Source organism: Grammomys surdaster, unplaced genomic scaffold (genome assembly GCF_004785775.1).
Source record: "Grammomys surdaster isolate TR1022 unplaced genomic scaffold, NIH_TR_1.0 270, whole genome shotgun sequence".
In the NCBI taxonomy this organism is placed as follows: domain Eukaryota; kingdom Metazoa; phylum Chordata; class Mammalia; order Rodentia; family Muridae; genus Grammomys; species Grammomys surdaster.
In genome coordinates, this window is record NW_021604711.1 from 2,431,655 (window position 1) to 2,456,201 (window position 24,547).

Below are 24,547 nucleotides of genomic sequence, written 5' to 3' on the forward strand. Positions count from 1 at the left end.
CTCCTAAGGGACTCCCAGTCTTCCTAAGGGAGCAAGGAGGGTCACAGATAGCTGAGAAGACACAGAGTTCTGATGTGCAATGTTTTATATGTCCACAGCCAAGCCTAGGACAGCCACTTTAAAGGTATGTTGTATTCCTCCTTGCTAGCCTCATGACAGGTAGAAGGGGTAGCTTGGGTCTTCTTTCCTGGGCTGGGGGTGCAAGCTTCCAGGCTGTGAGGGTCATGTCTGGCACCCATTCTATGTCCTCGCATCTGACTTTGTTGCCTGGACAGGGAGGCAGTAATATCAAGTTTTTCTGGCCTTAGGTCCTGGGTCTGCAAAGAATGCAGCATGTAAAGCCTTCTGAATCCGCAGCTGGGCGAGTGTTCTTGACACTGAACTGCTTCTCGGGAGGGATTGTTGTAGCAGGGGATTCTGGGAGGTAGGGAGAAGCTAGGCTGCTCCAGCCAGGGCTTCTAGTGCTGCTCTCCGTCTACCAAGCAGATTACCCCCACCTGTGGTTCCTGCTGGAGAGGAGAGGCCACTGGGGGAGCAGCATGTTCTGTGTTCAGAAGACAATGTTCTCAGGTGGATTTACACCTCTTCTACTGGGAGCTTGGAAAATAAGGTGTGAGATGCTAATTTTAGACCTTTGGTCTCCATGTCAAAATGGCAGCAGGATATTTAGAAAGAAAAAATGACGGCATGGTCTTGTCCCTTGTTAATTGTGGGTCAAACACATTTCCATGAGAGAAACCAGTCCATTATGACTGCATATTGCCTATGGGAGCCGTCTGAGTTGCCTGGACTGGAGTGACTCTGTGGACACCTAGGTTAGCCTAAGATCCCTACAGACTATGTTTTAATTCTGAAAGCTCTTTTCCTACACTGGAAGAATATGGAGATATCAGAAGTGACCATCACCCTTCGGGGGCAAGTTCTTCATTGTTAAGAGACAAAAGACACAAGAAGTCTAAACAGGCTAATGAGGAAACAGGCTAATGAGGTCACTTGTTAGCCATGGCTTCTACAGAAAGGTCTATTTCACCTCTGAGAGCACCTAGCTTTTATTGAACTCCCAGGCTATTTTGTCCCCTCTATTTTCTTGCTGGCACTCTTCCTCCCCACCCTCTTCAGTCCTACCATGTTGCAGAAGGTCACTAGCAACTCCCAGTTATGTCAGATGCCACTGGACACAGCTGTGTTGGTGAGCCTGGTGGCATGCTCTTCAGAACCCTGTTCCTGCCTGCCAGCGCAGGGCCTGGTGCCCACTCCCTCCTGTCCAGGCACTTTGCTCCACGCTGCCCTCCTCCACATGGTCAGTTGTTAGAACATAGTGAGAAGCAAAAGCAGCAGGACTGGGGATAGCACCGGCTATCCCTACAGCAGTGCTCACCCTCAGTGGTCCCCTTGGCAGGACTGACAGCACGCACACATGTGGCAGCCCTCTGAGCTGGCCAGCTGCCAGTCACCGTCAGAAATAGCCGGGTTTTTTTTTTTCCAGTAACTTCATTTAAAATTTTAAACTAATAGCCCATATGTGATAAAACATTCAATAGTGGGCTGGAGAGATAGCTCAGTGGTTAAGAGCACTGACTGCACTTCCAGAGGTCCTGAGTTCAAATCCCAGCAACCACATGGTGGCTCACAACCATCTGTAATGGGATCTGACACCCTCTTCTGGTGTGTCTGAAGAGAATGACAGTGCACTCACATACACAAAATAAGTAAACAAGCCGTAAAAAAAAAATCTTTTAATAGTATACAAAGCATAGGTGAGTGTGTCTCCTTTAAATCTCTCCTCTGCACCCTATTGCCAATTTCTGGGGATCCTTCTTAGGTTTCATCTGCATGAGGTATCTCAGGGCACTACTACTTTTTAAAAACAAAAAACAAAACACAGGGTTTCTCTTGTAGCCCTGGCTGAACTGGAACTTACTTTGTAGACCAGACTGGCCTGCCTCTGCCTCCCAGTGCTAGGATTAAAGGTGGGCCCTACCATACCTGGGTTAAGATCTCCCTCTTGGTGTGGCAGAGTCCTGTGTGCCATTCTCTTCTCGGTCTTTTCCTGCACACACACTTGAGTGTGTTGAAGTGCTAGACAGGCTGTGCTGTCCGCCCCGGGCGTTCTTGTGGATTTCAGTGGGCTTTGCAGGTTGTTCATGTGGCATCTGTATTGCTTCTTGTTCTTTTCTATAGCTGCCCAGTCAATATTCTGTCACAAAGCTGCCCTCCAATTCTTGCATTATCCCCTCCCTGGTTGATGGCTGTTTGACTTGTCCCAACTTTTTCTATTATAAACAGTGCTGATGTTACTCATGGGCTCTGTGGGCAGGCCCATGATGGCTCTCCAGTAGACATGGAACTGATTATGACAGGGAGGGGATTGTATCTGTGAAGGATGGAGAGCCTGTATCCTAAAGTAGGCTGCCTCAGTGTGGCTTGTGCATACCGAGTATCACAGGGGCCTCTAGACTCTGTCCTAGCTGTATATTTGCAAAGCATTGTGGGGCTTCTTAAACCCGTCTTGGTAAGTGCTACAGAAGACCTATGCAGATCATTCCCCTAGAGAGCCCGAGCTGCAGCAGGCTGTGAATAGGCAGAGAGCATGCTGTTCTGTCACATTGTGTGACCTCCCTGGGGGTGACATCCTGGAGCATCCTTGTCCTCTGAAACATTGTGAGTGTGTATAGTTGGGGAGGTTACTAATTAGCACAGAATGTGATATTTAGAATTTCGGCTGTACCCAGTGAGAAGAGAGAGTCCCCGTGCCCAGCTGCTCTAGCCTCCAGCTGTCAGACACTGCTTTCAGGGACAGTCACACCACTCTGTGAAGTGCTGTGGAGATTGGGTTTCTGCAAGCAAGCTGACTTTTCTGTTCTCATGGCTGTGGGCCAGGGTACATACTTCCCCATGCTCATGTCCCTGCCACCTCTCCTCCATGAGGGCATAGTCTCTAGAGCAGTTGTGGGTTGAGACCTCCTTGGAGTCAAGTGACCCTTTCACAGGGGTCACTTACGACCACTGGAAAGCACGGATATCTACATTACGATTCACTAACAGTAGCAGTTATGAAGTAGCAATGAAAATAATTTTATAGTTGGGATTAACTACAACATGAGGAACTGTATTAAAGCGTCGCAGCCTTAGGAAGAGAACCACTGTCCTCGAGGGAGGACGACAGGCATGGCACCAAATGGGCATGCAAGTATGGTATGGATGTCCAGGCATCAGTTGGCCGTGTTGGCATGGTAGCTATGAGGCTTTTCTAGTCTACTATCCCTTGAAGCTAAGGAACCCTGACCTCCAGCAAAAGACTGGCTTTTGCCCACACCTTGATAGTGTGTCATTGCTGTGGTTGTGACCTCTGACCTTTGTGTGTGAAGTGGTAGCTGTAGGAAGCTGGTTAGAGGAATGAGAGTAGTTCTCACAGTATTCTAGAACAAGACTTTTTGGTTTGTTTGTTTTTATTCTTTTATATATCACATCCATACCATAGTTTTCCCTCTCTTCTTCTCCCAGTTCCCTCTCCCCCAGATCCACTCCTTCTCTGTTTCCCTTCAGAAAAGGGCAGGGCTCCTAGGTACGTCAACCAAACATGGCACACCAAGTTGCAATAAGACTGGGCACATCTCATCTTAAGGCTGGTCAACACAACTCAGTAGGAGGAAAAGGGTTCCAAAAGCAGGTAAAGAGTCAGAGACACTGTTAGGAGTCCCACAAGAACACCAAGCTACGCAACCATAGCATATATGCAGAGGACCTAGGTTAGACTCATACAGGCCCCCTGGCTGTCAGTTCAGTCTCTGTGAGCCCCTATGAGCCCTGGTTAGTTGATTATGTGGGTTTTCTTATGTCCTTTACCCAAGAGGTTGTTTTAAAAACATGCTTGTCTCTGTAGAAGGTTGGACCATGGCTTGGACGGAGTCCACTATAGGAGGCCAGAACTGGTTATCCTACCTCTGGATGTTTATTTGCACAGGGCTTGAACATCTTATGGTCCATGAGCTCCCAGCTTGCTGCTGAACAGGCCCTGCCACCACTCTGTCAGTCCACATCACTATAAACCCACAGCAACTCTAGTGCACTGTGCTCACTGTGGTGATTAGTCTTGATTGACAACTTGACAGGATGTAGAAAACAGAGCTCTGGGCGTGTCCGTGAGTGTGTCTGGGGGAGTTTCTCGCTTAGGTTAATTGAGTTGTGAAGATCCATTCTGAGTGTGGACAACATTGGATTGGCTGGGGTCCTGAACTGAGTCAAAGAAAGAACGGGAGGATAAGGGCTCACCCCTCTCTGCTTCCTGGCTCTGGTTAGCCAACCTAAGCTCCTGCCATCAAGACTTGCTTGACATGGTGGACTGTTCCCTCAAACTGAGGCCCAGAATATACCCTTCCTTGTGTTACATCTGTCAGACATTTTATCCTAGTAATGAGTAAAGAAAGTAACTGATACAGATCATTGGTGCTGAGATGTGGGATAACTGCTACGGTAACCCTGACAGGGCGGTTCTGAGGCCTTAGGTTTGCGGGAGGACTGTGAAAGAGTTTGGAACTTTGGGCTAATAATGCCCTTGAAAAGCCACGGGCTACTCTGATGGGAGCTTGCAAGAAAGACTGCTGAGAGATGCCCATAGGTTAAGAAGGAGAGCAAAGAATAAGGAGGTAGGACTGGGGTGAAGGTTATTAATGTGATATTCTGGTAAAGAATCTAAAAGTATTCTGCCCGTGTTCTGGGAACCTGAGCGAGGCCAAATTTAAAGGAAATGGACCAATTTGTTTGCTGAAGGAAATTTCAAGATGAAGTTTAGCATTCAGGCTGCATCATGGTTACTATGGTTACTGCTCAGTGCTCTCATCCAGATCTATTGTGAGAAAAAAAGTGGAGCAGAAAGGTAAGAAAACGTGAAGTTTGGTGGGGGACATGAGTTTGAAGTACAGTACAAGGAGACTGCTGACAAGAGAGAAGCTGTAATTGTTAAAGAGAAACCTGGGCTCAGAACTAGACAGCAGTAAAGTGTTCCAGGGCAAGAACCCCAACCACTGAGGCTCCATCTTGTTGAAGTATGAATTTGTGAGACCAACACCCAGAAAACTGTCTCCCCAGGGTCCTCGCACAAAGGCAAGTGCAACCATAATCCAGGGTGGGTCAAGCTCTGTCTTCAGCTGGCTGCAGAACTTGGTCACTGGGTGCTGGCTTTAGATGCATGAAGGATGCAAGAGCGAGGGGGTCATGGAACTTTGAGCCACACACAGCTCCAGAGAGCTGCTGCTAAGGCTAGGCAGTATTTGATAGGGTCAGAGATCCTGCAAGGGACCCTGAGAGGCCCTTATGTGAATCCCTGAAACCTGCAGTGGAGGCCCAAGGATGCTGGAGATGCTAGGATGAGAGCATGTCTGCAGAGGCTAGCTGCAAGCAGAGAGTGGAGCTGGCCAATAGAGAGGAAGCTATGTGTGCTAGGGTACCCCTTTCTCACTTCCCTTTCCTTGCCATAGCCTAGGCGCTGAAGACCATGAGGGAGAAGCTACATGAAACAGGGATTGTGGCCTTTAGGCCTTCCAGAAAGAGTGTAGTTCATGGCCATATAGTCAGAATTATGGGACACAGGAGATGGGCAGGCTGTACCAGGGCCTTTGTACATGATCTTTCTCTGCCCCAAAGGCTCTTCTGTCACTTAAGAAGTATTCTCTGCAGTCTTTAGGTCTCATTATGAAGGTTGCCTTACCTAATCCCTATGCCAACCTTTCTCTCAGTCCTTCTTCCTGGACAATGACACTCCTAGCATCAGAATGTAGAATCTGTCCCACAAAGATGAGGTCCCCTGAAGGCAGAGGTCACACCCACTGTCTGGTACATGGTTTCTTGTCTTAAAAACAGATGTGGATGGAGGAGGGTAAGCTGTGTAAGTATGTGTGTGCGTCTGAGCCTGAGCTTGGCCTATGCTCTGGGGGATATAAGTAGCCTGCAGACTCTTCCCTCTGGCCCAGCAGGCATGAACTTGACTGTTGAGCTCCTAGGGCTCATGCCGTGATGTCCCATTGCCACAACAGTGGAACTGCTACTGGGAAACATTGGGCTTGAGGATGTGCGAGGCTTCTGAGCACACACAGTGTGCAGGGCATGAGGCAGCCTGGCACTCTAGAAGGGCATGTCCTTCGCTGGTGTAGACAGTCCTGGAGGCATCAGTTATAGGGGCCACACCTGTGTCTTTCTGTTCTTTAAAAGGACAGGAACACTAAGCCTAATGGGCTGGGGCCTCAGTCATCACATAGCAAATGAAACAACACCTGCATTTCCAGGTGTCTCTGTGAGGATAATGAGACATCTTTTATCATCATGGCCATTCAGCAACCAGGAGCTCATTGGGAATCTGTGACGTGCTTCCAAAGTATGAGCCCTGGGGGCCACCAAGGACCCTTCCTGTCACTGTATTCTCCTTGGTCATGGTTTTCTACAGGAGAACGTGCTTAGAGCATGTAGGATGGGGACTCGGTTGATGTCGACCAGCAACACAGCCCTGAGGTTGGTGGCACACTGGCATGGAAAGAGGTAGCTGTTAGGCAAGCAGGTCCCACACAGCTCTTCTGAGTGTTTCCTGTGCCTCATGATTCTGTGAATGCTTCTCTGGGGCACTGACGGATCTAGCTCAGATCTGAGCACTTCAGGGTGCTTAGTCCCTCATGGCCCCAGCCCCTCGGCCAGGCCACAGGGAAGCAGTCCCTGCCTTCTACCTGCTTGGATCACTGTGCTTTCAGGATAGGTTTAAGAGTCTTCTCATGTCCCAGCACTTGGGAGGCAGAGGCAGGCGGATTTCTGAGTTCGAGGCCAGCCTGGTCTACAGAGTGAGTTCCAGGACAGCCAGGGCTACACAGAGAAACCCTGTCTTGAAAAAACCTAAAAAAAAAAAAAAAAAAAAAAAAAAGTCTTCTCTTGGACATGCATCCCAGTGGGTAGCATCCATGGGGCCATTCCTGGGAATAACATCAGTACAAGCCACCCAGTGTGGGTTTTTGTCTTGTGTTCTGAGTTTCAGCCTCATTTCTTCTTCTAGACAAGTGGTTTCAGCTTTCCTAATACCGTAACCCTTCAGTACATTTCCTCATGTTGTGGTGACTACAACCATAAAATTATTTTGTTGCTACTTCATTACTGTAAATTTGCTACAGTTATGAATCATAATGTAAATATCTGATATGCATGGTATCTGATATACAACCACTGTGAAAGGGTCGTTTGACCCCACAGATGTTGCATCCCACAGGTTGAGAACCATGACATAGACTTAACAACAAACCTCTTGGGCTCCTCATGACCTTTCTAGGGACCAGCGCATTATTGATTCCTTCATTTCATCCCAGAAAAAATTTTTGCTCAAAATGTTCTTTTTTTGTGATAATGAACTTTTGGTGATATAGAAAATGCTCTTATGAAGGAAGAGTGGAGGGCATGTTCTGGAGTCTGTGATGTCAACAAATACAAAATGTTCTAGGATTTTGATTGCCAGTACCTGGAGGTTGGTTCTTCCTACTTTCATGTGGGTTTGAAAATCTGTCAGCTAAAAGAAACCCCCTTCTCCCTGAGAGAAAGTGTGTGCTGTCAGGGCAGGAAGAGGACCATTGGATACCATTCTACCTTGGCATGTCCACATCCACTCCTACATCTTGGTCCTCTTCAGGTGCAGACACAAAGAAGCAGCAGGGCTGTCTTCATTGGATTCTCAGAAGGAAGTTCAGCTGGGGCCAGGTTCCCAAGTGCTGGGCTCACAGGAAGGTGCTACCATGCCAGTATGACTTCATTTTCATTCTAACAACGTCCCCCTCTCTCTGAACAATATTCTCTGAAGACATTGTTATGAACCATCTGGCAGTTTGTCCTTATTGTCCCCCGTTGCTAAGATCTGTCCTGGTTGTTTGTGTGTAAACATGCATACATGCCATGGTGTGTGGACAGTTTTCAAGAGTTGATTCTTTCCTTCTACCACATGAGTCCCAGGAATGGGACTCAGGTTGGCTGGCTCGGCAGCAGGTGCCTTTACCCACTGAGCTGTCTCTCCAGCCCAGGTAGCACTTTAATTGAACAGAGATGCTTATATGAACATTGAGTTTGTTAAAACAATTTCATAAGTAACCCAAAGCCTGAAACACAAACATCAGAAAACAGGAATAATTTTAATAAAATATAAACTCTTGTTTTGCTCAGTTGTGAGACTGGCACTGAGCAGAAAATATCCTGAAGAAAGTCTTGCCTTAGACACAACTAAATTCTAGTTGCAATTTCTCGCTCATATTGGTGTCTTTACATTAGAACATTAAGACTTTTGAAAATAGGTGAATCTTATTTCATTAATTTCCAAACTTTAGATTTTTATAACTAGGGAGTACTAGTTGCTCTCTTGTATTTTTTTCTTAGCTGTGGTCTATACCTGAGGTAAAAACAGACCAAATGGCCCAAGGATATACAAAAAGACTCAACAGCATCAACTAAATGATTTTTAATCTTTAAAGGATGAGAAGATGACAGGTAGCTGCTTATGGCTTCAGACTGCCTTGCGGTGGCTTTCCAGGTCTCCAGTAGCCAAGTGTAGGAAGCACACGTAACACTCCTTAAGCAGTCACCCATATCTCTCCACTGTACAGATTAAGAGCTGAGCAACTGATCAGTTCCCTTTCCCAGAATCTTCTTGCCTTTCCAGTGTTCGTGAAATGGTGATGACTAAGAAAGAGAGAAAACTTTTAAACATGTTCTCAGCATGTATCCCATATATTTTGAATTCTTCAAAGGTTGAATTACATTTAGTTCCTCGCCCCCTCCCTTCTTCCTCTTGTTCCCGCCCTGTTCACTCCAGGCCCCACTTGCTTTGGCTCAAAGTACACTGTAGCTGTCTTCAGACACCCATGTGAGGGCATCAGATCTGGTTACAGATGGTTGTGAGCCACCATGTGGTTGCTGGGATCTGACCTCATGACCTCCTGAAGAGCAGTTGGTGCTCTTAACCACTGAGCCATCTCACCGGCCCCTACATTTAGTTTTTAACTCACAAATATTCTAAGGTTTATATAAAGACCAAACCTTAAAAAAAAAAAAAAACCAAGTGACGCTCTTAATTAAGTAATAATATTCATATAATCTATGCTCTTAATTAAGTATAATATTTGTATAATTTTGGCAACCAAAACTGGAAACTTAAGAAAGTAGTTAATCATTTACATTGAAATCTGAACTGAAATCTGTAAAATCATAAACACTTTTAAATGTGAAATCAAGGTACAGTTACATTTCTAAGTCATTTACTAGGTCAAAACTCTAAATTTTTTAGCAAGGAAAAAAGACATTTGAAAGCTTGATGACTAGAATTCAATCTCTGGAACTCACAGAGGGGGAAGAAAATGGCCCTCAAAAGTTGTCTGTGGGCACACTACATGATGATGGTGATGATGAATTTTAATGAACCATAAGTATCGAGTAGGAACTTAGGTCTTGTGGGGGAAGTTCTGGCTTCCTTTCTCCAGATGCTTCCTAGTTACTCCAGATATTTCTTCTAATTGATGCTGGGTCAGGAGGGATGAAGGTTTGTTGCCCCTTCTAAAAGAATAACTGACAAATAACTAAACCACGAGGTTTCTAAAAGTCAGAATAGAAGACACAGTATAGTGAAGATAAACAGTCTTTTTGAAATATTTTTGTCCTTTAAAAATAGTAGCCCCCCTCTAGGAGAGTACACGCACAGCTGATCCAGCATCCAACAAGTCACAGAACTCAACAAGACAGCACAGCTTCCAGCATAAAACCATCAGGGTTGACTGGAGTAAGGCCAAGGGTTCAAGTGGCCAAGCTCCAGAGTACCATGGAAATAAAGCCAGTGGAACAAAGGGGATGGGCAGAGCTGTCCAGGCAAGGGTGGAGACAGGAGTGCTGACCCCTGCTGTTATGTGAGGAGGAGGCGGGGGCCACTGTCAAAGCTGAATAGGGAAAATAAGCTCTGAAATATACAGAAAGCCAGAGCGATCCAAACTCAAAATGGAATTTTTGACATGTCGTGGGCAGCAATGAAGGCCTTAATCTGGGAGAGCATTAGGAGGGGGAGAAAGTATCACACCAGCAGTAAAGTATCATACCAGGCCTTGAAGGGAGAGAGCCTTCCTTAATCCCCAGAGACTGGAGTGCAGAAGTCTTGACTGAGTTCACTCTGCGCATGGCACCAGGAGGGCGCTTCGGGGCCCACCTGATGGGGGGAGTTCTCACTCAGTCTGAAGTTCCTCAGGGGTGCAGAGCTCTTGGATTGGGGGTCTCTGGGCCAGGAGGTGGACAGGGACTGACTGGTTTCAAGCCCTTGGGCTCTCAGAAGCCGCTAAGAGGCCGTGGAAGGACCCAGACTGGGGGCATGTGGATGCGTGACCAGCTGACCTACAGCCGAGAGAAACGAGAAGGGAAGAGAAGAAAGAGGCCCAGGCAGCGCCCCCTGGGAGAGACTCGGTTACTGTACTTGCTTAGCAGACTCACTTATCAATTTGTTGCAGTAAATCTCCGACCCAAATAAGACCAGTCAAGGAAAACACAACTCAATAATCATGGATATAAACTGCATGCCTAGATTGGGCAGATTTACCGTTACACTACTCTGTTCCCCAGCTATGAGATCCCTTATAACTTGCGGTTTTTCCAGGCCACGTGCTTCTCCTCCATTATCCTTCCACCTCCTGCTCCTCTGTCCTCTTCCCCTTAGGCAGCCCGACTAGCTTGCTTGAAGAGGTGGTCCCCATGGCTGGAATGCAGAGAAGTCCTCCATGGGAGATTAGACGACTGCTCAATAGTTGAGACCTTCTCCACGGTTCCCCACGGTGGTCCCCAAGAGACGAGAGAAAGTCCATGGTTCCAAAAGGGTTTATTTTCATGGTGGATGATAGATGGATCTAGATGTCCCCCCCACCCATGAAACTCAGGGCAGACCTGAGTTAAATAGGGAGGGAAAAAAGGGGGAGGGTCTGGGGAAGAATGCTTAATTGGCTCTGCCCTCTGGCCTTCAGGTATCTCATTAGTATGTAAATCTCTCTAGGGCCTGAGGTCTGTAGTCACATCCTCTACCTGTGCTCTTTGGGAGGGGCTGCATTGTCCTACATGACTGAACAGTGCAGGTCAATGGAGTTCCATGCCACATGTCAGGAGCCTGGATTCTGGGAGCGCAGCAGAATAGATGCCTGTCCCTCACAGGCAATGGACGCCTGTTGGGTCTCCAGGCTATTTCCAGCCAGTGCTTCTACCAAAAACCAAGACCCCTTTCGCAGCCTTACACCTGCCCACCCAGCTGACAAAGCCTTCCCTTTGCGTACATTGTATACAGCCCAAACTATGGGTGCTGAGTCCAGGAGAGACAGGCCTCAGCCGCAGCTCCATTGCCCCTGACCCCCCCACACACACACTGTTGCTTAGTCTCTCATCCCGTTCCTGCAGTTGCCCACAGATCCTCACCCCTAGCTTCACCAGCTTTTCTCGATTTGAGCTCTAGGTTAAAAGAACACAATTTCTCCTCCCCTCTCCATCTCTTGGGTGCTGATAGTAAGCAGCCTCTCTCCAGTGAGCCTACTCCCTCCACATAGGTGTCCATCATTGAGCCTGACCTTGCCCTACTCTCAAATTTCATCAAAACAGTCTTTGAACTTCCTTGAGTCCATTTCCAAACCTCCCATCAAGGAGCCTGGGAACCTTCAAAAGGAAACTGATTCCTGGTAGATATCATGATGCCCAATTTTTAATTAACATTGTTTACAACAAAACGTGTTATCTATTAGTAATTATCCCAATAGCATGATTAACTCATTTCAATGTTGGCAAAACTATATGTGTTTTTCATATGGACCAATGCCCAGAAATTATCTCTCTCTCTCTCTCTCTCTCTCACACACACACACACACACAAATATGCCAATCCTAAATAAATTTTACATTCTATGTTTGCTAGCAAAAAGCAGCTTAGATATTTTTCTAGCCACAGAGCACATTTTAACTCTTTTCCACTAAGATCTTAGTTTCTCTCCTTTTGGTGAGACTTACTGAAGTAGCCTTTATGTGTCATATACAGAGCGAACAGCGGGGATCCTCAAAGTTATTGTTTGTAGGGATTATTTCCTCTGTAATTTTTATTATAAAAAGGAAGTATGTGCTCGCTTTGGCAGCACGGATACTAAAATTGGAACGATACAGAGAAGATTAGTGTGGCCCCTGTGCAAGGATGACACACAAATTCATGAAGCATTTCAAATTTTTAAAAAAAGGAAATATAATAATGTTTTTTGGCGACCATCCGTACTTATCATTTTGTAATGTCATAGCCCTAATGAACAGCTTACATTTATCACTTGTATATTAAGGACATTCCTAAAAAGAAAACCACAGCAATAATTTAACAGAATATTTTTTTCTCCTTGCCTCATTTTCAAGAATATTTGAAAGTATCAAGCTCCAAAATTCCTTCAGGGAAGACGTTCATAATTAATGATTCAGTTGTTAGCATTTCACACAGACCTGCCTGAGGTAAGCTCAGTGTTCTTTTTAGTCTCAAATTCAAAAATCTCCAAATTTTAGCATTGTTGCTTTCTCTTTAAAGGAAGAAACAAACAGAAGAAATGCAGCGACTCCCCCAAACACCCATATTCCTATATATACACACTACACATACACACTCATACAGAGTGGGTCTGCGTCTCAGTCTGGACTCTCTAGAGAACAGAACTGCTGTGGTAAATTTATTTAATTTAGCTTACCTGAAAATAGTAGCAACAGTTGTCTCACACTTTAGAAGCTGAGAACCTGGTAGTTGCTGGGTCCTTGAGGCTGGGAATCATGGCGGCTGGAGGAGTTCCACAGTGGCCGTCTCACGTAGGCGAGGCCACCACCTGGTAGTTGCTTAGTTCATGAGGCCAAGAGCCTTGCCATTTCCATTCTAGCATAGAGAACCTGGAGGGTTCCTGGAGAGCTGATGCTGGTCTATAGACAATGATGGAAACCTGGAAGCACTGGCTAGGACATCACCGAGGGTGTCGGCAGCCGCAGCAACAGGATAAATCAGCTCTGTGGAGAGAGGGAGGTCCATGGAGCAAAAGGCACTCCTCTTCCACCTGCCATGCCCTTTTAATCCCCACATGATTCAAGGCAGTCAGGACAGCACTCCAGGCGAGGCTCCCTACCCAGGCATGATGATTTGAGTAAGAACGGCCCCCAGAGGCTCATATAGTTGAAGGTGTGGTCTTTAGGGAATGGCCATAATTGAGAGGGATTAGGAGGTGAGGCTTAGTTGGAGTGGATGTGGTTTTTTTGAGGGAAGTGTGTCACTGGAGGTGAGCTTTGAGGTTTCAGAAGCACAGTGGCTCTGTCTCTTCCTGCTGCCTGTGGATCTGGATGCAGGCCTCTCAGCTCCTTCTCCAGCACCGTGCCTGCCTGTGTGCCACCATGTTCCCACCATGCTGATAATGCCCTAAATTTCTGAAGCCGTGGGTGAGCCCCAGTTAAATGGTTTCCTTTATAAGAGTTGCTTTGATCACAGTATCTCCTCACAGCAATAGAACGCTGACTAAGACACCAGGTGATTCTAATTTTGGCAAGTTGACATTAAAACCAACCATCACAAACTGGGACCTACTGCTTTAAGAGACCAGATGGACTCTCTGGGAGAAATCAGGCCACGCTCCTTCTTCAGCCTGTCATTTAGAATATGGACCTGACAGGTCCCTCTGTGACAGAGCATTCAGGCCTCAGTGGGAAAAATAAGCCCAGCTCCTTCCCCTTGCAACTGCAGGATAAGTTTATAGTCTTACCTAGTGCCTGTCTCTCTGGCCCTTAGCATACAGGATAGGCCACACATGGTATGGAACCTTCTTCCAGCCCTGAAAACTTGTAGGGGTCAGAAGGCTCCTTTGAACTGGGTGTTTGAAGGCTTTCCTTCAGGTCTTCCGTCATGTTTTTATGGCAGCTGTCTCTCTAATGAGCTTCCCCCTCTTGGGAAAACTCTTCTGAAGGCTGACCAGTGTTGGCTCCCTCCCAGGAGCTGAGAGGCAGGGAGCAAGCAGTGGCTAGCCGAACTGAGCCATGTCCCTGCTTCTGTTTTCCTCTACCCAGCCCACTCACCAGCTGTAGGGAAGAAAGACACCGCTCCCTGTGATGTTTGGGGGTCAAACCCAATGCATTCAGAATTGAAAAAGGCCTTGAAGTACCACTGTGGTAGCTTAATATGCTTGGCCCAGGGAGTGGCACTATTAGGAGGTGTGGCCTTGTTGGAATAGGTGTGACCTTGTTGGAAGAAGTGTGCCACTGTGAGGTTGGGCTTTAAGACCCTCATCCTAGCTGCCTGGAAGCGAGTCCTCCACTAGCATCCTTCAGATGAAGATGTAGAATTCTTAGCTCCTCCTATACCATGCCTGCCTGGACACTGCCTTGCTTCTGCCTTGATGATAATGGACTGAACCTCTGAACCTGTAAACCACTCCCAATTAAATGTTGTCCTTATATGAGCTGCCTTATTCATCGTGTCTGTTCACAACAGTAAAACCCTAACTAAGACAACCACCCGGATAGTAATCCAAATGAAAGGATAAAAGTCTGAATGGGTTTACTACCTTATGAAGTTCTCTCTGGTTAAAAAAAAAAAAAGACAAATTAAAAACTTGACAAAGGAGAGTAGGTGATTCAGGAGGGTGGAGTGGTGGTGGTTTCAGCTCTCTGTAGACATCTTCGAATGTTCTTTAGAGTAGGTGGGAGGATGCAAACCAAGAAGAGAGGTAAAAATGGTGCACAGGCCCTCAGTGACCTCAGAGGACTTGTGTAGTAGTGCATCGAGAAAAATGGCTCCGGAAAGAGTGTGATTTGTGCCGGATGTGAAGGCCAAGGTGGGAGGAGAGGAACAGTACAGAGAATGCTGTCCCAGCCACAGAGGTGCTGGCATGAAGTATGGGTTCATCAGATTGGGCCAGGAATGGCTGAGCAAATTGAGGCTTGTCATGGAGAATCAGTCCCAAAGACATAAGTAAAAGATGCCATGGAAGAAAAATAGCTCAAGAGTAGAGGATTTTAGAAGTTCATATTGACAAAGCATGAAAGAAAGCCAGAAGATAACATTCCATGTTGAAAGAGACCATAAACCAGGACTGGAGCCAGGAAGGAACATGCCATTTTTACTTGAAGAGAACTTTACAAAGATATGGACTTATAGTCCATATAGTTGGCTATATGGCTGAAGCATTGTATAGCTTTCCAGAGTCGGTATCCTTCTTGACAAGTGAACCACAGGCGTTATTCTCATTTAGGTCTTGTTGAGCATGGAGATAGTAAATGCTAAATGAAGACATGTCAATACTGTTGATCATGTAAAGAAGAATGCCTAATCGTTGAATTTAAGGTGAACTTTACTGAAAATGGCTTTCTCTCATCATAAATTCTCTTTGCTGGAAAAACTCCTTTCCAAAAGGAAGGATGTAGAAGAGAATGAAGAAGTCATTTAGGTAGAGCTTTTGGACTTTGATTCAAATCAGAGCCAGCGCCATTATAATGAAGAAGCATACAAGGATGGCGAACATCACTCCAGAGGTGGTGTTCTGTGCCAAACCTTTTATTGGTGCCAGTGAATAACACTCACTCATGGTACTTTATATGCAGTAGTGAAATGAGTGTAGGACTATAATCATAATATGTTTACTGTGTGGCTATTTTTTAAGTCAACTATAGCAGTGTTTTAAAGTTAGGTGAAAAAGAAACTCAAAACATTCTGACTTTACCATGTATGTGTACTGATTTCAGTGTGCAAGAGGAAGTCCAATACCTGTAAAGCGGCTTTAAAAGCTCTTCAGTGTCTGTTAGTTATGCCTTGTGATTTACTCAGTTGTGCATGAAGAAAAGATTAAACTGATGTTCTAGGTGCTTATGTTGACTTCACTGACTCTTCATTGCTATGAAATTAAAATTCTGTATTTAACTGGTAATCAGGAAAAAATAGTAGCACTGTGTCTGTCTAGTTACATGAAGTGGATTAATTGTGTTACCTCTGCCTTGTATCACCTCAGCTATTTCTTGGAGGTGGTATATTACAAAATGCATAGAGCTGAAGCCTTCCTAAAGAAGTCTGCTATTACAAGCTGTTCTTAAGGGCTTGCACTTCTAGACTGCATTTTTTCTGTGATCACACACACACACACACATACACACACACACACATTGATCAGTCCTTGCTACACTTTTTGTCCCTTCTTTTGGACCACAGTAAACCCTTGGGGAGAAAATTCCAAAGCCGAGTAACTTAGAAATCAAAGGGAAGAGACCTGTATGTGGAGAAGTGATTTGTACTATAATCCAGGAAGATGTTTCAGATATGTCACCAGCTTAACTTTAAACCATTTGACTTAGGCTCCAAAGTAATTATAATTTAATGCTGGTAGCACAGCGAATTATGAGTAGCTTTAATAGTATGTGTAGAGCCACATGTTCACGTGCTTAAATCCAGAATATTGAAATCCAGTTATTGAAATGTATGACTGTATTCTAATAAAATGATGAGAACCCACACCCCAAATGAGGCAGTAACTATAATCCCAATTTTCAGTGAGTTCAAAGAAATGCAAGTGGGATTTTTAAAAACTTAGCTATGTTCAGGAGCTCTATGGCAGAGATTGCTTTTGCCTCATGGCTGTCATTAGGAAACCATTTTAAGTTGGTGATAGACTAGTTAGGTATACTTCTCCCTGAGGGTCACAGTTGCAGAGGGAGTAAAGTCTTAGTATTTATTATCATTACACACAAATGCCCTTGTTTCTCTGTCTCAAATGAACTGTCTACAGAACTTGCCGGCTCAGACATAGAGGCTCAAAACTCTCCTTGTCACATAGCAGATGTCCAAACAGTGCAGCAGAATTACAGCTTTGCTTGGGAAAAAAAGCTTTTTAAATTGGCAAGGAATGCCTTACAAATGATACAGTAGCCAAATGGCCCCACAGAAGAACTCCAGCAGCTCAGTTGAGTCCCCAAACAGACAGGAAAGCAAAGTCAGAGTTACACCACTGGGGAAGAAACCCACCAGCAGCCATACTTTCTCAAGAATCCAAAACAAAGTCCAAATTCTCATTTTTCTGCTCCACTAAAGAGAGGTTTTGAAAGCAGCTGTTGCCGGCTAAGGTGAGGAGATTAAAAAAAAAAAAAAAAGTCTCAAAGTGATTCCAATAGCTGCTTGAAGCAAGCATCTATTTATCTTATTTATAGGAGTCCACTGTAGCTGTCTTCAGACACACCAGAAGAGGGCATTGGATCCATTACAGATGGTTGTGAGCCACTGTGTGGTTGCTGGGAATTGAATTCAGGACCTCGAAAGAGCAGCTGGTGCTCTTAACGACTGAGCCATCTCTCTAGCCCACATTCTGTCTTTACATCCCTCCAGGGTCACCTTGTCTCAGGTGGCAGACACCCCAATAAACCAGGTTCAACTGCCTGTCTTTAATAAGCCACCTTAACAAATGAGTAATAGTGAAAAGTACAAAAAGAAGAATTATTTAATATGACCATATTTGGAAGAGGGACAAAGAGGTCCAGTGGCCCCTTCCTGGTCAGTCCATTTTCAAGGTCCTCATATGAGGGTGAGGTTTAGGTAGAGGGCCAGGTTTAAGGTAGAGTGCACAGCTAAGCAGTCTTGGCACGTGATCCTTCATTGTCTTTGTTACAGTCTCTCTTGTAAGGCCTGAAAATTATCAGCACATGGCGTCTCTTTTCCAGAGACAAGTTCTCACTGAGGCTGGCAAGGCTTCATTTTTTCCCCTTCTCCAAGCATGAGATTCTTGGAGGGAAATCCCACCTCCCTGTGGTCCTGTGTTCACAGTCTGATAGGCAAAAGGAGAGACATACCAGGCCACAGGCTACAAAGCAGTCTGACAAGTTATCCAAAAGGCCCATGTGTTGAAGGTGCCCCCCCCCAGCCTGCGTCACTATTGGATGTGGTGGGACATTTAAAGGGTTTGACCCAGCAGGAGAAAATCAGGTCTTTAAGTGGGAGTTTAGCCCCTCCTCCCTGCCTTGTTTCGCAGCCATGTGGTGAATGGCTTTGTTCTGCCATCCATACCTGCCACTGATGTGTCACAGACCTGAAACAACAGGCCCGGCTGATCATGGATGGAAACTGTGAGGCAAAACAACCCCTCTCTCTGCACTGTCATCTCAGGTGTTTGTGAGATGGGAAAATACCTAGCACAGCAGGGGTCCAGCCATGGGGACACCCTGTGATCTGTTCGGCTAGTCTGGCAGAGCTGAACAGTTGCAGTAGAAGGAGGCCATAGGACTTAGAAGTGTGGGACAAGGCCACCCTTTCCCATTACCCACCGCTGGATGGCGTCTGACAAGTTTACTCAGCCCCCAGTGCCTTTGTCTCGTCTTGTATAAGTTTTCTTATTTGGCAGAGGATTCTGGGAGACACCTGTTTGCATCCATTAGGGACTTTTACAAGCTGTGCCTGCCCCCTGTGGTGTGCCCTCATCACTGGCAGTCAGGCTGTGTTGTTGAGGTGCCTCAAAACAGGAGGAACTCCATCTTGAAATTCTCCTTGCCTCCAGTGAAAAAGCTTCATGCTGTCGTTAGTAGCTTCAAGTCACAAACTACATTCATGGTCAAGCTCAGAAGTTCTGTTTGGGGTCTGAAAAGTCATGAACTGTGTTTGCCCTTTGCTGCACATAGCCTGGTCCTGCAGGGGTCTCTTGCTCCCCTTAAGGTTCTTGCAGCTGTGTGCTGAGCAGGCATTTGGTTCCTAAGTAGCATTGCTCCTTCAGCGACCCCGAGGGGGCACTATACCCAATTCTACCCCTACCCATAGTAGGGTGTCAGGCTACGGTGGTGAAGGGACGGGCTCTATACTGACGTTGTTATAGCTTTGCTTTCAGTGTGACAATGTGCTAGAAGAGAAAACTAGAAGAGGAAAACACGGCCTAGAATGATAGGGACATTTGAGGGACAAATGTCCCAGCCGTGGAAATGGCTATAGGACTGAGTGGGCTGTGGAGTATACGTGCGAGGGCCGAGGGCTCTTAGAGCATAGTGGAACGACTCAGCTCAGCCCATCAACCCTGGGCAGAACAAAATGCCAGTTCTGAGGCCACATTCTGATGGGCCATTCTAGCAGATTCTGTGGGGATGCTGACCTGGGAATCGTACTGGGCGTAGCAAGTTTTGAGAAGGGGAGAAGGCCAGCCTCTAAGAGGAGCAGCTGCAAAGAGAGAGCTGTGTCCCAAGGCTCTCTCAGTGTTGAGATGGTCCAGCCTGGGAGGCCTATGGGAATGAGGTACAGGGGTTGGTCTCCAGCTTCCCCACCTCCATGGCTGCTGCAGGCCACTGCAGCTCCTCTGCATCTCAGTAAGATGATGAGCTTACCCTCCTTGCTTCCACCTCCAGAGGCAGCTAAGGGCCAGGCTTATGTATGTGGTAAAATCCCAGGGCCCTGAGGAGTCTTAGAAGGACCATAGTTGTAGCCACTGCTTTCCTGCAGGATCCAAACCAGCCCCTTCTCTTCTGTGAAAGACGATCCTGTCAAAGCATAGGAAGCCCTGCATCGTAGCCCTGTGTCCTTGCTGTGGCCCACCTTCTCAGCTGGCCCACCTTAAGCTGAGGTCTCTTCTGGCTGCTGATACTCAGAGCAGGCAGCACAGGCCACATAGGTGCAGAGAGGTGGCAGCAGGTGAGGGCTGGGGTAATTCCGGGAAGTGGCAGTGGGCCAAGGGTGCCGGGCCAATGCCTCAGCTTACCTGAGCTGGCCCTCTTTGTCCTGGGCCAGCCTCCCTGGCTGTGACATAGGAGCCCACGGATATGGTCCAGCCCTGCCTGCTTCTAGATTAACTACAGGAGGAGTTCCACTAACTCATATTGCTTTCACCTTAATAAGAGGATTAGCTGTGCCTTTCTAGCCAAGTGTTGGCTTTCAGGGAGCTTCATTGGCCTTGGAAGGACCTTCTCAGAGGCAGCACCAAGCAGGCAGTGCTTAGGCCTAGCCGAGGAGGCCATGACCAGGCTGCTTGACCCAACATCAGTCAGGCCCAGCAGGGGAAACCTTTCTGTATGGCAGAGACTCTGGCTTCCATGGGCAGTGCTGGACCACATAGCCTCAGGCACCTGAGTAACAGTCCTTGATGTCTAGAGCTATACATTCTGTAGCAGATTCTTTACTCCCTCTGCAAGTCAGAATCCATCCCTGGGAGACAGTTACCACAGTATTTACCCCTTGGGGTCCCTTGTTGCTATTCCAGTATCCCTAGTTTCAGAAGACTCTTAAGACCCAATGAATGGCTTGTAAGATCTATGGCAGGGAACCAGGCCCCCTGGAGATGAAGACCCACAGTGTCTGAGTCTTCTTATGCTGTAGATGCTGCTGTCAATTCCAGCACCTCTTGGGAGCCTTCCCTCTTGGGAGCCAGGCCTTGCTTGTGGAGACCAGTGATCCTTAGTTAGCTACCTGCCCTATCCCTGCTCCCTCAAACTTCTAGTCAAAAGCTTGGGTCATGGGGATGTTTTCTGTATAGAACAAGGGTTATGAAAAGAACCTTGGTGTGATTAGGGTTCTCTGCTGACTTGAGGTATCTTGGAGAAGCCACTGTACTCATAGATGTACCAGAACCTCTTTCCTGTGGGGCTCTTGAAGGTAACATTTAGCCTGCTGCCTGGCACCCACTTCCCATAGAGCTTCATATGGCTGCAGGCCTGTGCACAGCACTGTTACTATCCATAGATATTCTGAGGAGGAACAGCTATTCAGTTACTTCTGTAACTCCAGAGCCCTCTCAGTTGGGCTTAGCTCCAGCTCACCCAAACCTTGAGCTGTGGGTGCCATGCATGGAAGGAAGGAGTCACAGTTCACAAAGGAGGAGGACAAAGAGGAGTCACAGTTCACAAAGGAAGAGAAGAAAGGTTTTTTTTTTCTGTCCTCCAGGCAGCGTGTTCACTTTCTGTTCCTTGTGTCTTTATATTAAGAAGATCCTATGAAATACCTGCTTTAGCTTTGAGGTACTCAGATAAGCGCTTGGAGATTCCTGTTTGCTTGGTGTGAATGCGTGCCAGGTGCTCCTGGTAGTGGCAGGAGTGCCCACAAGCAGATTTACAGTGCCTTCTGGCTCCTGAGCCTGCCCTGGAGGAAGGGCTGTGCGGAGGAAAGGATGCTACAGGCTCTGGACAAGAACAGTGTAGGAACGGTGGGAACAGACACCTGACTAAATGTTTGGTTCCCTGGAATTGGTCCTAGCCCCTTTCTTTACCTGAGGACCTCATATGAAAGGGTCACATTGTGCTCGGATAGCTCTGACACCTTCCTAATTAATGGTTCATCTGGAGGCTCAGCTCCTCAGATCCTCCTGTGACAGGTCCACTGTTGGGGTACCACCTGCCCTCCTTCATACGACAACTCACTACTGGGTGCCTGAGCCTATGTGTTACCCAGAGCTTCAGGGCAGGAACTGGTGAAGACTATCTGTCTACTTAGTATACTCAGGCAGCATTGTCCCCATGCAGCCTCTGGCCTGGGGGAAGGAAGATTTGCTGCTTTTCTTTGAGTCTCTCAAGGTGAGGAGTGTGGCATGTCCTGCCTGCCAGGTCAGGGATCAGTCTTTGCTCTGTAGCTGTCTGGGACCTTCCTACCTCCCCTGTGGGGTGGTGAGTAAGTGGGGCACAGGAACCCTGGCAGAGATAAGGGCACAGAGTCCTGACCTTAAAGGAAGGACCTCGCCCTCCCTGCCCAGCAATCCTGTTAGCAGCCTAGGTTCTATGGTTGCACTCAGATGAAACTCCAGAGTCTCACAACTATGTGTGCAGATGTCTGCTGCGCCTGTGTTTAGCATAATAGCATCCTGTATTCAACTTAAGTAGCCAGCTTTTGGGTCAGCCCCACCCACATGTGTCTACATTGTGGAATCCTTTACATCCAGGGGCCAAGTCACAAATCTACTCAAACATAACAGGGACATCATGTGGATCAAGAAGCCACAGACCATATGACTACATTTTTGGGGCACACAAAACAAAAAGAAGGGTGGTACACAGGCCAGGGACAGGTGAGGACAACCCAGTTATTCCAGGGATTGTTTTTCTTTTCAAGGAGTGGACGAGTCTGTTCCTTGTCTTGGCAGTGTGCATATGACTGCATTTATTTGTCAGAATTCATAGACTGTGATACATTTGCTTGGCATGGTAGTACATCCCTCTAGTGATAGTACTTGAGAGGCTGGAGCAGAAGGATCAAGAATTAGAGACCAGCCTGGGCTATATTGCAAGACTCTTTTTTTTTTTTTAACTTATTTTCTTTACATCCCACTCACTGCCCCCCTCCCGGTCATCCCCTCCCACAATCCTTTCCCTATTCCCCCTTCTCCTGAGCAGGTGGGACTCCCCCCACCCCCAGTATTCCCCCACCGTGACACTTCAAGTCTCTTAGAGGCTAGGAGCTTCCTCATTGAAGCCAGACAAGGCAGCCCAGCTAGAAGAAAATATTCCACAGACAGGCAACAGCTTTTGGGATAGCTCCTGTTCCAGTTGTTCAGGACCCACATGAAGACCAAGCTGCACGTCTGATACATATATGTGGGGAGGCCTAGGTCCAGCCCGTGTATATTCTTTGGTTGGTGGTTCAGACTCTGAGAGCCCCAAGGGTCCAGGTTAGTTGACTGTTGGTCTTCCTGTGGAGTTCCTATCCCCTTTGGGGCCATAATCCTTCCTCCTATACTTCCATAAGAGTCCCCAAGCTCGATCCACTGTTTGGCTGTGGGTGTCTGCATCTGTCTGAGTCAGCTGCTGGGTGGAGCCTCTCAAAGAACAACTTGCTCTTGTCCACAAACGTAAGAGTATCATGAATAGTGCTAGGGATTGGTGCTTGCTCATGGGATGGGTCTCTAGTTGGGCAGGGTATTGGTTGGCCATTCCCTCAGTCTTTGCTCCATCCCCCATGCCTACATTTCGTAGACAGGATAACAAGACTCTATTTTAAAAAACTGAATTTTGTCTTGATTAAATCTGACCTTAAGTTAAAAAAACAAACCAAAACATCCTCTTGGAAAATCTAACTATCTTTCCTCATTTAAAGAAAAAAATGCCCGCAATTTCAAAACAAAACATCCCACAAGGCCATTGGCAGCAGGCACCACTGGTTGGATGGTGATGAATGTGTTGCTGCCCACCCCCTGAGATGCCTGGCTGCTTATCAGACAACCACTCCACTGTTCACCAGATACTTGGAAGTTTCCTTCCCAAGGCAGGCTGAAGTCCATGTCAATATTGACTGCAGAGGCCACCAGGTTTCACCATATTTGGTTAAGAGTGGAAGAGTCGTGTCTAGGTTATTTTCCAGTGGTTTTGCACAGGTGGGCTGTGCTTTATTTAGAATAAGGAGAATAATCAAAAAGAGCTCTTCAGAACACAAGGTCACTGTGCTAGAAAAGCAGGTGAATCTCAGCATAAACCTTTTGGCCTCTCCTTTCCCCTCTCAATGGATTTAACATGAATCTTTAAAAGAATATGTGCTGGAGATCTGGAGAGATAGCTCAGTCCATAAAGTACTTGCTGCACAAGCATAGGAGCTGAGGTAGATCCCCAGCAGCCGTGGGAGAAGTTAGGAAGAGAGGAGCACACTTGTAATCCTAGCTCTGGGGAGGCAGAGACAAACTCACCGGCCACCCAGCCTACGATAATCAGTGAGACCTTCTCAAAAGACGCAGGGGACAGCTTCTGAAGATCTCCAAATGCATGCATGTATATGTGCATATATGTAGCCGCCCCCACACACCCCACATGCACAGAATGTTGACTGGTATCAGCCGGCCTGTGGCCTCCATGGTACATAGTCCCTGTTCTGGTCCAAGGCTCTTGGGGAAGAGCCTTGAAACACTGTAGAGTGGTGTGATCCCTCAGCCATTCTCTGATAGGTGGGGACAAGCAACATTTCTAGCATCCCACATCTACCTTCATGAGACCTGAGGAACCTCAAGCCGACGTATGCTCTGACTTGATGCCCTCCTGCAGGAAGGAGAGAATGGGCTGGGAGTTAGGATAAGCCATGTTATGAGTCCCAGGAACCAATCTGTTCTCCTTCAGAGGGATTTAAAAATAGTTTTAAAATTAATTTTTAATTTGTGTATGTGGTTGTTTTTGCCTGCTTGCGTATCTATGCACCACATGCATGTCTGGTGTCCTTGGAGTCCAGAAAAAGATGTCAGATCTCTTGGAGCTGGAATTGTGGCCAGTTGTGAGCTGCCATGTAGGTACTGGGGATCGAGCCAGTGCTCTGAACTGCCGAGTCATCTTTCTACTCCCCTGGGGGATTCTTGAGACAGCCAGGTGCTTCTTGGCTCCCTCTGCCTGGATCTTTCCTGGAGCTGGCAACTTAGAGACAAAGATGAGGTCCTACCTCAGTCACTCCTGTGACCTTCCAGGTCAGCAGACACTCCCTAAGACACCTAGAAGGTTACTTTTCTTGCATCCACGCCCCGTGCCAGGGTATCCATAACTCAGATTCTCCTCCTAGATTTCCCCTTAAGAAAGGCCTGGCAGCTGTCTGCAGTTCCTATCTGTAGGGCAGGTG

The 24,547-nt window shown here is 46.8% G+C and overlaps 1 protein-coding gene and 1 non-coding gene across 4 annotated transcripts in view; both read left to right on the top strand.

Annotated features, from left to right (window-relative positions):
* The window catches only part of Pemt (phosphatidylethanolamine N-methyltransferase), a 71,775-nt gene that overhangs the window by 25,507 nt on the left and 21,721 nt on the right, over positions 1 to 24,547 (top strand). The gene's annotated exons all lie outside the window — the stretch shown is intronic.
* LOC114628692 lies at positions 12,137 to 12,243 on the top strand. Its single transcript, XR_003712514.1, has one exon. It is a non-coding gene; the product is annotated as a U6 spliceosomal RNA (small nuclear RNA).